Source organism: Schistocerca gregaria, chromosome 6 (assembly GCF_023897955.1).
Source record: "Schistocerca gregaria isolate iqSchGreg1 chromosome 6, iqSchGreg1.2, whole genome shotgun sequence".
In the NCBI taxonomy this organism is placed as follows: domain Eukaryota; kingdom Metazoa; phylum Arthropoda; class Insecta; order Orthoptera; family Acrididae; genus Schistocerca; species Schistocerca gregaria.
In genome coordinates, this window is record NC_064925.1 from 462,440,849 (window position 1) to 462,458,653 (window position 17,805).

Sequence of the window (17,805 nt, forward strand, 5' to 3'; positions counted from 1 at the left end):
TCTTTCTTCGTTTTCGGCCATCTCTGGACCACGTGATGGTGTCGTCTTTCCTGATTTTCGGTCTTTCCAATATTCCTTCATTCTGTCATTGTGTTCTTTTCTTCTTTCACTTGTCCATACAGAGATTTGCTTTCTGACAGAGATAAAAACTGTTCATAAGCATAACTAACAACTGCCGTAATATTAGCCATCAGCCACAGAAGGCTTATTCTTAAAACGTTTTTCATTTACACAGCGGATAGTACTAAACGAGAAATGGCAGCAACAAAACTATTGGTTGGAGGGGCAAGTAAGTTACGTAGCATATTCCCTCCACCTATTTTGTTTGGCTCCTCCACCGTAAATTTTTGGAAATTTGTGGTAATGCCGGCCGCGGTGGCCGAGTGGTTCTAGGCACTTCAGTCTGGAACCGCGCAACTGCTACGGTCGCAGGTTCGAATCCTGCCTCGGCCATGGATGTGTGTGATGTCCTAAGGTTAGTTCTAGGAGACTGATGACCTCAGATGTTAAGTCCCATATTGCTCAGAGCTATTTGAACCATTTTGTGGTAAGGTCTTATGAGACCAAATTGCTAAGGTCATCGGTCCCTAACCTTTCGCACTACTTAATGTAACTTAAACTAACTTAAGCTAAGGACAACACACACACACCGATGCCCGAGAGAGGACTCGAACCTCCGACGGAGGGAGCCGCATGGACCGCGCAAGACGCCCCAGACCGTGCGGCTACCCCGCCGTCACGTCGGCAGAAAGACCCAAAAATGGGGTCTTCAGTCTAATGGCGAACTTGCTTCTGCATCTGCCAGCTACAGGCTCAGATCCTGCAATACTGCAGCGAATTAGCAGGAAGAACTCCATTGTTGAACATGAACGAGCTTTGTAGGCGGGCAGCTGTGTGAACCGAGGGCGCTGTTGCCACATGAACCACTTCAGCGAGAGACGTCTGGTGAACAACTACTTTGACGAAATGACCCTGCGACAAAGCGTGCGTTTACTGTCGTGGATCGAGGAAAAGACATCTTCTCATGGGCGGAGGATAAGCACAAGAGGGTTAGGAGAAATCGTGTGCGTCTCTTCGTTATTCTTAAACCGCCTTGCTTTCTTGATTTTTTGGTGGGATTTAGCGCCCCCTCTGTGCCTGCATCCTTGGCGCGGGCTATCCAGCCACGTCCACGGTACTCCCGTGATGGTATATGTGAATATAATAATTGGGAACCCGGGGGCGGGGAGGCTTTGTCAGGAAAAATAAGTCCATAAAGAAATAAAAAAAAAAAAAGCAATGGCAACCTGACACCTCGTTGCAGCCTGTTAACGTCATGCGCTGTCGTTACTTGAGCTGCCGAGACACCGTTACTGCACGCTTTTAGCTCGGGGCGTGGCGAGCAAGAAGTGTCGCAGTTTGTGAGTGTCGGGGCGCGCAATGCAGACAGCGGAACCGCGCGGCGAGGCCGCCCCCACAGGCCACTGCTTGGCGATCAGCTGAGTAACGGTGCCTCAGGAAAGTGAGAGTGGGGCGAGTGGAGGGGGGAGGGGGAAATGTCAGCGGCGCGGCGGACCGGTTGTCTGCCTTCGGGCCAGCAGACGGAGTCGCCGGTCGCATCCACTGCAGGCGTGTGTGTGTGTATGTGTGTGTGTGTGTGTGATGAGCCGCGGTGAAAGGCGGCATCGCACGCCACTGCCGTGACGGCCGCAGAGCGCTCTATAGGGGGCTTTCTTTGTGTACCCGTCCATACCGGTATTAGCACTGCCCAGTTGCTTTTCTTACACTGTCAGCTACGCAGTGGCGATGTTAGAAACTCTAGAGATTTCTCTGATCGTGCACCGCTGAGTATCTGCAAGCCACATACTTTTGTGATGCTTGGGGCAGGCGTGAATGTAAAGCGAGAAGGGCAGGGAGATGGACGTTGCCCTCCTTCCAAAATTCATTTCAATAGGCGCGTTTAATAAGTCACGGTTGCAAAATACTGAAACAAATTCTTTACAGGCGAATGGAGAAACTGGTAGAAGCTGACCACGGGCAAGATCTGTTTGGATTCCGTAGAAATGTTGGAACATGCGAAGCAATACTGACCATACGACTTATCTTAGAAGTAGGTTAAGAAAAGGCAAACCTACTTGTAGACTTAGACCTACTTGTAGACTTAGAGAAAGCTTTTAACAAACTGGCGGTTTTTTTAGGTCTTTGTAAAGTCACTTTGGCTCGCCACGGATTCCTCTTCATCTCAGAACAGCACTTGCAGCCTACGTCCTCAATTACTCCTGTCTTCCTATACAGTTTTTACCGTCTGCAGTTCCCTCTGGTACCACAGAAGTTATTCCACGATGTCTTCACAGATGTCGTATTACCATGCCCCTTCTCTTTGTCAGTGTTTTCCACATACGTCTATAACATTACATCTCAGTCGCTTCGATTCTCTTATTTTCGGATTTCCTCACAGTCCACGATTCACTGCCACACAGTGCTGTGTTCCGAAAGCTCATTCTCAGTAATTTCTTCCTTAGATTTAGGCCGATCGTGCTAGACTTCTTCTGGCCAGGAATCCCGTCTACGCCTGCGCTGGTCGGTTTTTTGTGCCCTCCTTGCTTAGTTCCGTGATGTGGTTTTTGCTTCCAAGGTAATAGATTTCATTAAGTTCGTCTACTTCGTGGTCCCAATTTTGTTGCTAAGCGTGTCCCTAATTTTATTTCTGCTATTCCTCGTTACTCTCATCTGTCTTTCGTCTTTGCAGTCCATATTCTGTATTCATTCGACGGTTCATTCCATTCAATATGTACTGTAGTTCTTCCTTATTTTCAGTGGTAATAGCAATGTGATAATCGAATATTATCAATGACATCCTTCACCCCGAACTTTAATTCCCGTCTTGAATCTTTCTTTTACTTCCGTCGCTGCTTCTTCGATGTATACCGGGTGATCAAAAAGTCAGTATAAATTTAAAAACTTAATAAACCACGGAATAATGTATATAGAGAGGTAAAAATTGACACACATACTTGGAATGACATGGGGTTTTATTAGAAACAAATAAAAAAAATATTGCTAGTCGCGTGAAAGATCTCTTGCGCGCGTCGTTTGGTGATGATCGTGTGCTCAGCCGCCACTTTCGTCATGCTTGGCCTCCCAGGTCCCCAGACCAGTCCGTGCGATTATTGGCTTTGGGGTTACCTGAAGTCGCAAGTGTACCGTGATCGACCGACATCTCTAGCGCTGCTGAAAGACAACACCCGACGCCAATGCCTCACCATAACTCCGGACACGCTTTACAGTGCTGTTCACAACGTTATTCCTCGACTACAGCTATTGTTGAGAAATGATGGTGGACATAGTGAGCATTTCGGGTGTAAAGAACATCATCTTTGCTTTGCCTTACTTTGTTATGCTAATTATTGGTATTCTGATCAGATGAAGCGCCATCTGTCGGACATTTTTTGAACTTCGATATTTTTTTGCTTCTAATAAAACCCCATTTCATTCCAAGCATATGTGTCAATTTGTACCTCTCTATTTACATTATTCCGTGATTTATTCAGTTTCCAAATTTATACTGACTTTTTGATCACCCGGTAGATTGAACAGAAGGGTCGAAAACTGCATCCCTGTCTTACATCCTCTTTAATAACAGCAGTTCGTTTTTGGCCTACCATTCTTATTATTCCCTGTTGTCTTCTGTACATTTGTGTATTATCCGTCTTTCGCTATAGGTTACTTCTATTTCTCCCAGAATTTTGAAGATCTTTCACCATTTCACTTTGTCTATTGCTTTTTCCACGTCGACAATCCTGTGAACGATGAGGCGACTTAGCATGTCAGAAACCTGTTATTAATTTTTTTTTTAGAAATAGTTGAAATACTCCCGTCTGGGAAACGGTTTCAAACGTATCATGTCATACCTCGAAAATTGTTGAATTCATTGCAGTACATTTTTCGTTTATTACCAACGTTCACTCGCCAATTGCCTCTCCACAGTTTCCTATCGCATTGCGTTTGCTATTTATAAGCTTTTCCATTTTCTCAGTATTTAATTTGTAACAAATCTCCTATAAAAATAAAGAATTCTGGAATTCTAATCATATAATGTCTCTAAGCGTGTGCGAAATTTGTTCTTAATTTCAATAAAAGCTGCAGTTATATTTTTTCTTGGAATACGCAAAAATATTAGCTCCCGGAAAAGTTCGCACTTTGAGAACTCGGAGGCACAATGCTTTCGCAGCGAAAGTGGCAACACGGTGGGAGCCGACAGAAAGCTATGTTTATGGCTGGTGGAAGCAGTCCAGTCCCGCAGTTTAAATAGAACTGCAGCTCTCGCTTCACCTTATTACATCTTCGCGTCGGCATGCGAGAAGTTAGTGAGTTGTGTGAATGCTTTCGACGTGCTAATTTGCAGTACTTTTAGTCGTGTCCTGTTTTTGAGATAATGTATTCGTTTGCCAACATGGGAAATGGCAAAGGAAACAACGCCACTGCGTAATTCATTTAAACTTAATAAATTGGAAATGGAAGCTCCACAATAAAAGAAAGCGAGAAGGTGCTTACACATAACTGGTGGACAACGAACGGGTGTTCTCCAGTTGAAGCTATGCTCATAACCCAAGCTGAAGACCTCAAGAGTGTACTATGGCGTCTGTGCAGGAAAACACATACAGGCAAACCTGTACAGGTGCACCTTACAGGTAAACTGGAAAGTGTAGGGGCCATTTCGAGACTCTCCAACCCTCTTGCAGTCATAACACACACGAACACTCTCTCTCTCTCTCTCTCTCTCTCTCTCTCTCTCTCTCTCTCTCTATCGAACACGCATGCACTGTTGTCAAACGAGTTTGCAAATATCAGCCTAACGCATGAAAAGAATATAATGACACAACTGAATTTTTCCTCTTCTGTCAATAAACATGCCAGCGCCTTTTGCACACAGTGAAACACTTTGTTGTAGGTTTTTATTCACGGAGTAGAGTTGTTGCCTTGTAAAGCAGAAGCAAGCAGTAGGAGTACTCCATACTTCGACAGATGATAATATGGACCACAACAATAAAAGAATGTCGTTAAGCATGGACTCTAACATTTGCCCATCTTCGATATTGTGAAACACATCTCTTCTACTGCAAGCTGTTTTCAGTTACGAACGACCCACAGAATGCAGTAAACAAATGACATACTTCTCTTTTACTGTCAATGTCTACAGTATGCAGGAACGTCTATTAGTGTTGTTACTGTAAACCGTATTATGAATACAGTTATGGATAACTACAGCGCATATGTTGATTCGAATGCCGGCCGCGGTGGTCTCGCGGTTCTAGGCGCTCAGTCCGGAACCACGCGACTGCTACGGTCGCAGGTTCGGATACTGCCTCGGACATGGATGTGTGTGATGTCCTTAGGTTAGTTAGGTTTAAGTAGTTCTAAGTTCTAGGGGACTGATGACCACAGATGTTAAGTCCCATAGTGCTCAGAGCCATTTGAACCATTTTTGATTTGTATGGAATCAGTCTGTGTTTTGATTCGTTTATGAAATGCTTCTACATTGTAGTTTTATCTTTCCACTTGCCGACCTAATTCGTTACTATGCATGAACAGCGTAAAGGATACAGGCTCTCCAGAAAGAAATAAAATCAATAAAATCGTCAACGTATAGGATACAGGCTCCCCAGAAAGACACTTCGATTGTATTGAAGTGTCTCTCTGGGGAGCCTGTATTCTCTACATTGTAGATTTTATTTATTTATCCATTTATTTCACCTGGCATTACGGCGTTATCAAAGTTGTGTTTTTTGCTGTTATAGTTCTTAAATCAATTTCATAAAACACGTACTTCTCAAATTTTAGGAAAGTGCTTTTCACATGATATATTTTTATGAATTGCTATTTCATGAAATTTATGCTAATGAGACGTACTACGCACTGATGTAAACTACTTACTATGACTATATTAAAGCATTTCATATATTTTATTATTGTTATTATTATCATGATCATCATCATCATCATTTCATCATTTGGTCGGCTCCTGTGCTATTGGGAGTGGTCTTGGTCTGACCTTTGAACTGTCTTCCCCAACCATTTAACTAGGGTACAGTCGTGGACGTTACTGCGAAGCGCAGTGTATCTCGGTATTTGTCACACTGGCAAATCACTGCTAAGATAGAGGCAGCGATAAGTAGTGAGAAAGAAAATATTATCCTAGAACGAACTGGGGATTAAATCCAGTGCTTTTGAGGTCATAATCTGGCAGTTGCCCACTCAACCACAAATTATACATCTCTTAATTAAATTCACTAAGTGGATTTCCTAAGGTGCCCTGCAGTTGTCATGAAGTATCTCTCAGTGTTTTAGATTCACGAATTCTGTCTTCCTACGCTTTTTATATCAATTTCAGCTGTTATCGGAACATTACATTTTTAATGTTTTATTGAGACAGCATTCTACAAAATTAAAATTACTAAGGTCCCACCGAGAGTTGAACTCGGATTGCTGGACGCAAAGTCCAGAGTGCTAACCATTACACCATTTTTTTTAACCACTGAAAAAAGCATGGAAAATTGTTCTTTCTTTTCCCTCTCTAACTGTTGAAATTCAGTCATTAGTTTCCTTTCTTCCTTCAGTATTTGATGCTCTTGTGTAATTAGCTGAACATAACGATCCGCTCCTCTCGTTCTATTATCCATGGCAGCATCTATATCCTTCAGTTGGCTTTGAATTTCTGTTACAGCTTTATTTGCTTCTCTTTTCCTTTCCTGTGCAGCTATAAATTTTTCTTCAGCTTCAAGTACCCTAGTTTGTGCTCGCCTGACATCATCCATTCCAGTTACTTGTTCATACCACTTCACTAAGTCTGTTAATTTACGTTCAACAGACTTTCATGCTTCTCTGTTACTTCACTGATCGCTGGTTGAGTGTTTGATAAAGTTTTTTTTAAAAAACTATTGGTCTTCTTGCCTTTATCCTGAATAATTCGCTGACAATAGTACCTCTACAAAGAGCGCCAGCCATACCTAATTTTTCTGTATATCCAGGTATAAAACAGCTGTATGAAGGTTAGTAAAATATTTACACACAGAACTACGGTGTCTGTCTGATTTGGGTAAGGCACATGACGCACGTAGAAGCTATAAGAAATTTACTAGGCAAATTACAATTTTATGCTGTCTTTTGCACCTGACTCGGTTGGATTACGTTATGGTTCTATACCTAGTGCCCACTCTCCAGTGCTATATGAAATGCTATTGCGGTCCATTACCGGTTTTTATTAATATATGGAGCTTCAAATATAAGCAGTTTTATGACACGCCCTTTCTCCAAGTCAAACATTATTTACAGTGTCTCAAAAATGGTTGGCTCAAATGGCTCTGAGCACTATGCGACTTAACTTCTGAGGTCATCAGTCGCCTAGAACTTAGAACTAATTAAACCTAACTAACCTAAGGACATCACACACATCCATGCCCGAGGCAGGATTCGAACCTGTGACCGTAGTGGTCGCTAGGCACCAGACTGTAGCTCCTCGAACCGTACGGTCACGCCGTTCGCTTACAATGTCTCATTATTGCCCATGTCACTATCACATGTGATGCAACTCTTATCACCATGGGACCACGATGAGTTGTAGCATCTCGATACAAGATCTAACTATCTACAATGAAGTAGCGGTGGCTACTATAAGTTGAGACAGCTAGAAAGAATGCGGGCTTAACAGACAAGTACACGCGACTGGCGCTAGATGGATAAGCGATTGTAGCCTGATTAGGAATCATTCAGCAGACTGTTCACTTGTGTTGTAACCCTCACATCTTTGCACAGGACGTGAAAACAAATCGGACGTGGGAATGCCCTCTGCATAACCGGTTCGGATTGTGGAAGGGCGCTGCGGGCGACGTCTCGTAGGAGCCGCTCCTGCTGGCTACCTTCCTGAGACAGTAACAGCGGCACTCTGGTTGCCTAGCATCTGTAGACGCCGAGAAAGGGGAGAACCACTACATCGTCGATAGGATACGCAGTTACTGTAGTGGTTATCCTGCGTCTTTCGCAGAGTACGAATTAAAAATGGAAATCAACAATTTCGATTGTGAGCTTTGCAAACGTTTCATAGCTTCGTAAACTGTTTATTCCCCAGAGTTATTGTTTAATTATTGAGAAGTGTTACACATTCAGTATTTTACTATTTACGTTCGTGACAATGCATCGTACTGAGAAGAACACAATGCACGAAGAACGCCGGTGGCGCCATCCACAATTAAATCCACTAAACACACAATACACAGCGGTATGATCATCTAATGATGTACTCAATAGTGGTTTCTTTTTGTAACTGTTTTAGACAGCACGCCCTAGAGCCGTCCTACATATTCTCGTCTCGTTTTTAACAGAGGAAAATCGATTCACAAAATTATCGGTTTTATTTGTTTACAATTTTGAAATAAACATAAAACTGTTCATAGGGAATCATTCACGGTTCCGTCATTGGCAATGCCCATAAAGTTTGCGCCACAATCATTCTTAGTTCTAACACTGATAATAAGTTATTCATATCTATGGGACTAACTGTGGTGAAGAATGCACCACCTTCCGCGACAGTCTGCACGGTGTTCAAAATGTAATCTGTTTACAGTCTGAAGATGAGTGTGTAAGGAGTGAAGCTATTTCATACAGGAACAATTTTTCAGCAACATAAATAGCTACTTAGTTATTTTTCTGGTAGAATTATCATCTGACAACACAACAGCGATCACCTCTGCAGTCACGAAGATGAATTTAGTGAAACTTCTTTCATTTGATATTGTTTTCTCCATCCAAGAGAATTAGGAATCCAGGTGTCGATTTATTTCAGAGTGGGAGATCCGACAAAAATTCATAGTCGCAGTAAAATGTACAAACGAAAATCAGCATTCTGGGATATTGTAAGAACTTCATCTAAAGTAACGTATAAAGTTTTACTAAATGCATTTTTTAATGCGCTTAGCAACTAACATTTGGTATACCTCTGTGTTTGCAATCCACGAAATCAGATTTCAGTTCGCTTTATGTATGAGTTTCAGCTGTTATCGGCACATTATATTTTGGTTTTGTTATTAAGACTGCAGTAAACAAATTTAAAATTCTGCAGGTCCCACCGAGATTTGAACTCGGATCGCTGGATTCAAAGTCCAGAGTGCTAACCATTACACCATGGGACCGCGATGAGTTTCAGTTACTTCATACAAGATGTACTGTGCACTACTATCGCCTGAGTCAGCTGTAACGAAAAGATAAGGAGAACTTAACAGAAACGTACATCCGACTCGGTCAACGGTCACTCCGATAAAATAAACCACACTAGCTATCAGAAAACAACCTTTAAATCACTCACATTAAATAATGAAGAGTGAAACTACCGTTAGAGAATTTAATCAATGATAATAAAAAGGGAAACACTACAAACTAATATACATTCGAACAGACATAGACTGCAGGTTTTTTTAAACACCACCATACAGGTTTTCTGTTCAAACCGACCGCAAGAAACAAAATGCTGTGCTGCGCTTCGAAGATGCACGGTTTCGTTTTCTTTCTCGCAGTCGGATCTAACTACAATAGGTGGGCATTTAAACGATTACACAAACTGTTTCTCTCACATATATCGTTTGTCCGTATATAACATGATTTTAAACAAAAATTGTACACTCAACAGTGTATTGTTTTCTTTTCTTCCTCGCAGTCGGTTTTAACAGAACACCTGTATATTACGATAATTGTATTTATAGTTTATCGGCTAACGATTAGAATAGAATGTACAGTCTTACTACGCAACCTCAATACTCTGGAGTTCTATAGTTGTATTGTGTACAAAAATTAAAGAATATCTTAAATAACAAAAACTATAAGACAAAAGCAAATGAGTCTATTTCGTTTGTATTCTATACGATGTGTTGTAATTTCAAGTTCTATTGTTCCGTACACAGTAACATACCACAGTCCACTATTATTTCATACATTTATGTGAAATGTCAGGGGTCTTCACCATGGCCACCAATTAAAAGCAGGTACAGCGTCTTACATCTCTAGTGATACCCATAAAAGTTTGCTTTGTACAAAAGCTGTAATTTAGCATGTTTCTATATGAAAATAAATAAAGCAGCACCGATATTTGTTGGCTGCAACATTCAGTGTCAAATACACTTCATAAAAATTAAAAATGTTTTGTTTCCCAGGTACTTGATGTAGATTTAATAAAAATTTCGCGATCATAAATTTTCACATAAAATGTATAATCTCTTGAACTTTTCAGAAACAACATTTTTGTATTCCAGTATGTAGGTAATCTCTTTGCTTTCTTTGTCTCATCTGTCATATGATTACTGAGTCTTTCCATCACAGAACAGCCCTAACTTCCTGCAATATTATTTTCTGGAAAGACAGCAGAGTATTAATAAAATGGAGATAGCGTGACGTACTGCATATGCACTAAGTGGATTCTGTATAGCGCAGTTTCTTTACATATTGTCCTAGGATAGAATCTTTTCTTACACATTTAAAACAAATATCTGTTAATGTTGTGGTCTTAACCCACATACATCTCTGAATGCTTTCTGTGTTAAAGCTTTGGTCTCCCTCTACAATTTTTACGCCTACCCTTCATTCCATAAGCAAATTGACAATCCCTTGACGCCTCAGTTTTGATAGGGTTGGCTGGCCCAGGATCTCAATAATTCTGAAGATATGCCATTTACCCCAGGGGACTTTTTTCCTTTAGGTCTTACAGGGCTCTGCCAAACTCGTTTCGCAGTATCATATCTCCCATCTTATTTTCATCTACTTTCTTTTATCTTTTTAAATATTGTCCAGAGATTTGTTCCCTTATAAGGACACTCTCTATACTCCTTCAACGTTTCAACTTTCACTTCTGTACTTAATACTGGCATTTCAGTTGACCTCTTGATGTTTATCCAGCTGTATATCGTTTCTCCAAAGGCCTCTTTGAGTTTCCTATAGGCGGTACCTATCTTCCCGCAGGTATACTGTACATGCTTCTACATCTTGCATTTATTCTCTAACCATTCCTGTTTAAATGTCTATATTCCATTTCGTCTGCTTCATTCGCTGCATTTTTATATTTTCTCCTTTCGTCAGTTAAATTCAATATGTTCTATGGTATCCATGGATTTCTGCTGGGCTTTATTTTGTTTTACCTTTGTGATCCTATGCTGCATTCGCTATTTCATCTCTCAAAGCTACCCATTCATCTTCTGTTACATTCCTTTTCCCTGTTTCAGTCCAACGTTCCATAGTGCTGTCTCGTAGATTCTCATATACGTCTTTTTCCTTCAGTTTATTTAGGTTTAATTTCCAATTTTTTTGCAATTTCTTCTGTATTGATCTGCAATTCATAATAAATTATGGTCGAAATCTGCCGAAATTTATAAGGAAAGAAAACGCATCATATTTTAATCTAGAACGGTTTGAGATCTCCCCGACTTTGGAAATGTAACAACGTGGAAAATGTTGCAAGCAGCCATAGTTGCTGTATGGGACTAATTTATACAACTGTAACAGTGTGCGACTTAAATCCATCTTCAGACAAAGCATTACATATCGCTTAGAAGATAACTACTGGTATCTGTTAAATTCGTGTTTCTGTGCTTGTAGTCAGTAACATCTGTCCAACGGAATAAAAACGACAGGTCGCACCGAGATTTGATGTCGGATCGCTGGATTCAGAATCCAGTGTGCTAACCATTGCATTCTTACATATATTTTTCCCGTTTTTATGTCTAACCACCAAGGGAGGAGCATTTTATTCCCTTGTTTTGTGTTGATTTTGCAATACGAGACTTGCTGCTTGATGTTACTTTCGATGAGATTTGACCAAAGTTAGCTAAATCTCCCGTGAAATAAAACCACTTCGTATACCTCTTCAAAGGCTCCGCGTACAAGGAACACTAATAATATCGCTTCATCTCTCCCACTGCCGATTGTTATGTACTCGGACTTAATTCTGTCGACAGTGGATTACAACAGACAGAATAAGGTCACTCCCAAACATATATTTGTACTTGATTGTCAGTAACATCAAAAATTTCGTTTTGAAGCATGACGATCATTGTGAGCAGGGCATGTTTTTGTGGACACCGCTTGTGGTTGCATGTCGTACAGTAGTGTTAATTGGAAAAGTTTCGAGAATGTTCTGGGTTTGCTGTAGGCGTCATGAATCAAAATGGACAGGGAGCTACTGTTCTGCTCTCAACATTAGCACGTGATGAGGAAAGACAATATCTCTGTCACCGACCTTGTTATTATGTGCTGCGTGAAACTAGAAAGGCGAGAAAAACGTTTATCTAACTTCGGCTGCTTTTGCTGGTGCATTACTGAACGGATGCGTTCACTCTCAAAATATCCGGCTCAGAAGGCCCTAACAGCGATGATGGAAATAGTAAGGGACGGTGAGGCGGTGATGCAAGCGACGAAGTTTTTATCTGCCAATAAACAGCTGTCGCGAAAAGTTTTGATGTCCAAATGATTCGCGACGAATGAAAATTTGTGATAATAGCAAATTTCGCTTCACATAACTTATGGAAGAGGACAGAAGAAGTATCCAAGGATGCTGTACTCAGTTCGTGTAACAGCCGAAATTACCTGTCTTGTACGAGAGTTAAAGTAAAAAAGGAAGAAGCGTGGGAAGGAATGTTAACGTCCCGTGGACGAAGACAAGGAAGGAAATCAGCCGAAAATCTCCAAAGGCGCAATGCCGCCATTCGCCTTAGCCACCTAGGAAAATTACAGCAAAATGTCCGGACGGGTATTTGAACAGCTGTCATCCCAGAAACAAGTCCAGTGTGTTACCACTGCACCATTCCGCTCGGTGGTAGCTACAGTGAGAACATTGCCAGGCAGCTCATGTGTACAAGCAGAAGCTAGATTTTTACGCATTAAAAAAAAGTCCAGAGCCTTAACTGCAAGATTTTTCTGCCTGAAATGTTGATCACTCGTGCAACCTGCGATAAACGTCAACATAAATTTCTCGCACTGTTCCCCGTCAAGGCGTGGCTTGCCCTCCGCCATTAGACACACGGCAGACGCGACTAATGCCCAGGAACAGAGATGCCAAGTCTGGTGCTGCGAAATGCCACGTCACACAGCGGCCTGAGCTTCAGGCAATTACGAGGCACTGCCGCCGCGCAGGGAGAGCCATTTATGGGACGAGCTGTGGGAACTTTCCCTCCCAGAGGTCACAGATGTGCCACTGCCGCGTCTGTCGTGAGAGCAATTCCCTTGCGATTATTACTTGATTCGAAAAATCCATTCGTCCATATCGCTGTCTCCTGTGTTACCATTTTGTCGTTACCAATCTTTTTCTTAGCAGTGGCCTCTCCACTAGCAGACGGCAGATTTCTGTTGCTATTTAAATCGTTGATTCTGTAGAGCTTCACTACACGCTTCACAACTTAATCGTTTCTATATATATATATATATATATATATATATATATATATATATATATATTTTTTTTTCAATTTGTGGAAAGGCGAGACCATGTTTGCGCATATGCTCAGTAGCGCTTTGGAAATGACTTGCATGTTCTAGCCAACAACTGATTTGTGAACTGCAACTTAATGCATCTTTTACTAATACAAAAACCTGTTAAACGCAGTTTGTACAATACATTGAAGAGTACGCATATATTAGTTGGACCATTGTTGACTGGCAACCGTTATACATTTGCGTAAAACATCAGAATAGTTTACTGAGAAAGATAAAGTTGGGAGTTTTAAACTTTTTATTGCCATCGTAATAGTGGGGAGATCCCAAGACGCCTGTAACTGTGTATGTAACCGTTTTGAAATGTACAACGAAATTTTGTTTGATTTACTACAGTCCGAAACAGAGTAGGTAATATCTGAAAACATAATCATGTTAGACATGGAATAGAAGAAAAACAATCAATAGAAAATATTTCCAGCCACTGATTGGAACTGAGGTACAATATTGAGCTGGAGAAAACACTAAATACACTAGAAACAAATGGAGGAATCACGTTGGACTTAGAGAACGACACCTCAATAGTGACACTAGGTTGCGACTCACATGGTCGGAGAAATTAGGTATCTTGTTTTATCACATTGATGGCGTTTCAGAAATCGTACTTGACACTGGTATAGGCTAAAATCAGTAGTGTAGTGCTATGGGCGGGTTTTAGCGTGGTCTGACCTGTATTTCTTACAGAATTCAATGAAACCTATGGACCATGGCAGTACTGACCATATTAAAATTTTCCTAGCTATTGTGCTTTGACTGCACACAACTTTCATTTCGTGGACGTGAGGAGAGTAGAGTGTGTGGCAGAAGGGCGGGGGCAAGGGAGCGGCGGACATGGGGCCTGCATGTCATGGCTCGTAATCAACTGAAGTAAATTGTCGTTGCAGTATAGTAGTGTACTCCTGCCTAGATTTGTGGTTGACCAATTCCTGTCGTCTCTCCGCACGATCTATTCTCGTTCCAGGTCTTGCCAAACAGCAGTTTCCTAGCTGCAAAGTGTGTTTCGGTGCAGGCGATTTCTTAACAGCGACAGTATTTACAGTTTCTGCTACTAATAAGTAAATGTGTAGAATCAGGACAAATATGTGTACTATTAAAGTTTGGTCTTGGCGTCAAATGCCGGCCGGTGTGGGCGAAAATTTGGAGTAGCAGTCCTTCAGATAGCGATCGTTGATGATACTTTCTTCGTATGGTCTCAGGGAGAAAAAGATCTCTCAGAATTTCTACATTTTCTGATTGATATTAATTCTAATATAAACCCGCCCGGATAGCCGCGCGCGTTAAAGTGCCGCTTGCGGGACGGGGAGATGGTCGGCCCCAGATTGAATCCGCCAGGCGGATAACGACGATGGTCGGTGTGCCGGCCGGTCTGCATGTGGTTTTTAGGCGGTTTCCACCCAATACTAGGCGAATACTGGGCCGGTAACCAAGTCCCGCCTCAGTTATTACGATTTGCATACATTTAGAAAACATTCACGTGAATTACGCTACGCGCAGACTGTTGGGGTACTATATTCCATCCTGAGGGGTAACTGGGTGGCGTTGGGAACGGAATCTGGTTACCCCTTAAACTGACCATGCCAAATGTGTTCATAACCATGCCGACCCTGCGCTGAGGAGGGACAAAGGCGAAAGATAAAGCAGAAAAAAAGAAGATATTAATGCTAATACAAAGTTAATCGTGGAAAAAGAGAAAGAAGGTCAGATTTCATTTTGGATGTACAGGTACTTTGAAAACCCGACGGAACTATAGGGCCCAAAGTCTTCAGAAAGCTCACTCACTTGGATAGATACCTTCATAGAACTTTCTACCACAGAAAAAAAAAAAAATAATTCTCTGGGATTTATCGGCCGGGATATCCCCGTCGGGGTTCGGTCGCCGTATTGCGCGTCTTTTTAGTTGATGCCACAACGGCGACTTGCGAGTCAATGATGATGAGAATGGTGATGAAGGACGTACAACACCGTCACCTGACGGGAATCGAACCCGGGCCCCCTTGCGTGGTGGGCGGTAAAGCTACCGCTGCGCTACGGAGGCGGACATTCCTACCATTATCCTACGCAGTAAAGAGGAGTGATAAACTTTATTGATGGACCGTGCTAAGGAAATATGTCCTTGCAGGGTGAGCTCGATCATTTGAGAACGGGTACTCCGACAAAGACATAAAAAGGGCACTACACACTAAAAGATCTGGAGCTTCTAATGAAAAAGAACCATGTAAAGGGAAAGTTTTTCCTCTACAAAACGGTCACAGATCATATCAGCAGAATGCTCACAAGACATGGTACTGATCAGTGTTTAAACCAACAAGAAAGGTTCCGGAATATTTGAACACCGCTAAGGACTTATGCCCCGAGATTGCCACAGCAGGAGTATATAAAATCCCTTGTACATATTGTCAAATGTACAGAGGAACTACAAAAAGAAGCAAAAACATACGCCTTAAGGAAAACAAGAGCTGTTGTCGTTTGGGAAATAAAGATGAATCCTTGGTAGAAGATTGTCCACACGGACCAGGGAACAACCAAATTAGTTTCTCTAAATCTATAGTTCTATCAAGATTTAATCAATGCCATGCTAGGATGTAAAGAGAGGTCATGGAAACTCAAAAGCACAAAAAAGCATTAACAGGAAAAAGCGTCATTGAAATCAGACAAATTGCGGGCCTTAATACTACATGAAGACTTGCGCGGAAAACGGGCTAACTCTCAAATGTAAAATCTTAGAGATAAGTGTTGCAATCTGTTGCTGTGTGTGAGACCATGTCAATTTTGTTAGTTTCCGTACCCAGCAACAGATAGCAACACTTACCTCTAAGACTTTACATTTGAGGGCTACTCCGTTTTTCCGCACATGCCTTCAAATAAAACAAACAACGCCAACTCTACCCCATTCTAAGCTTCTCAACACACATCACTGTTGATCTTCTCTGGTGATGTGCTTGACCTCTCTGGCGAACTGTCATGACTCTACTTCTTCAGTTTGTTGAAACAGAGGAGGCTGCAAGATCTTCAGGGGCAGGCTTCATCCTGCCTGATCGCTACTCCTCCTTCACCCACTTCTCCGAGACGTGATAAATGTGCTCCCAGTCCTGAAGGCTGAAGATCGGATTGGCGCTGATTATCCGTAGTTCCTTCCGCGACACCATATCGTACAACATGCTACGAATGTGGCAGAGGTCGTACTGTTCGGGCGGAAGGGGAGGCGTGGGGGGGGGGGGGGGGGGGGGTGTCCCCTGGTGCGTAACACGCATTGGCCCGACTCCGTGATCTTCAGGCATCGGCCTGATGACTTCACGAAGTGACCGCTGTGCTGGTACGTGTAAACAGCTCGGCTTGCTGAAGTTGTTTGAGACTGGAGCTGCTCCCTGAGTCGTTAGAGCCTCTGATGGTGTTTTCAGCATTGTAAGACGAAACGTTAAGCAGAGGAATGAGCCTCGGACCACTGCCTGATGCCCATATAACTAAAATTATCAGTAATCAGTGCAAGACTGATGGCTTACTGTATATCGGAAATTACGTAAGGTTTCGGGTTTACTAGCTTCACTGTCATAGAGACAACAATCTTAACCGCCGCACAGTGTGACCACAAGTGTTTGACAAACGGACTTGACGTAGCCTACAACCACACGTGGCAATCGACGAGTTAGTTAGTCGCCGATTCGAATGCGGAGTGTCAAGGAGCCATTTCTAGTAGGACTGTGCATAGAACAAAGAACCACATTGGCTTCTGCAGTCGACGGCCGAACATCACATCCTGTGCCTCCTCATGACTTTAAGAAATGTATAAGAAGGCAAGAAGGAAAACTGATGTTTACAGGACCGTCGAAGTCGAGGCTGCTAGAAAGAGAGCACGAGCTCAGACTTTCAAAGGAACCACCCGGGCGTTCGCCTCAAGCGATTTAAATAGACAACGGACATTAAAATCTGGACGGCAGGACGGGGATCTAAACCTGATCCTCCCGACAGTGATTCCGTTTTCCGAGCTATTGTGCCACTTTTCTCACATATCGTGTACTCGGACCGACTATTCTTAAAGGGTCTATAGCTAGAAGCGGTAGCAGCATTTTATGCTGATAAGTACGTTCCTTTAGGCGTCACGGAGAGCTGGTAATACACAATCTACCGGAGAGTTTATCTCGGCCCATCAATCATCGCTTACGCCGTCAGGGCATGACCTCGAGTCAGTTTCACATTTCTTGCGTCACAGTCAGCGCTGTAAATGCCTTCCCGAAAGACAAACCTCCTTTTTTTCTTAGTTTGTTATATCTTGTGTTGCATAAGCCGGAAGAAGGTATTCCGCGA

At 42.3% G+C, this 17,805-nt stretch overlaps 1 protein-coding gene and 1 non-coding gene across 8 annotated transcripts in view; both read right to left on the reverse strand.

Moving 5' to 3' along the window:
• LOC126277991 (A disintegrin and metalloproteinase with thrombospondin motifs 1) overlaps window positions 1-17,805 on the reverse strand; it is a 452,319-nt gene that overhangs the window by 75,619 nt on the left and 358,895 nt on the right. The window lies entirely within an intron of this gene.
• On the reverse strand, window positions 9,093-9,164 carry Trnaq-uug (transfer RNA glutamine (anticodon UUG)). The gene has a single exon. It is a non-coding gene; the product is annotated as a tRNA-Gln (tRNA).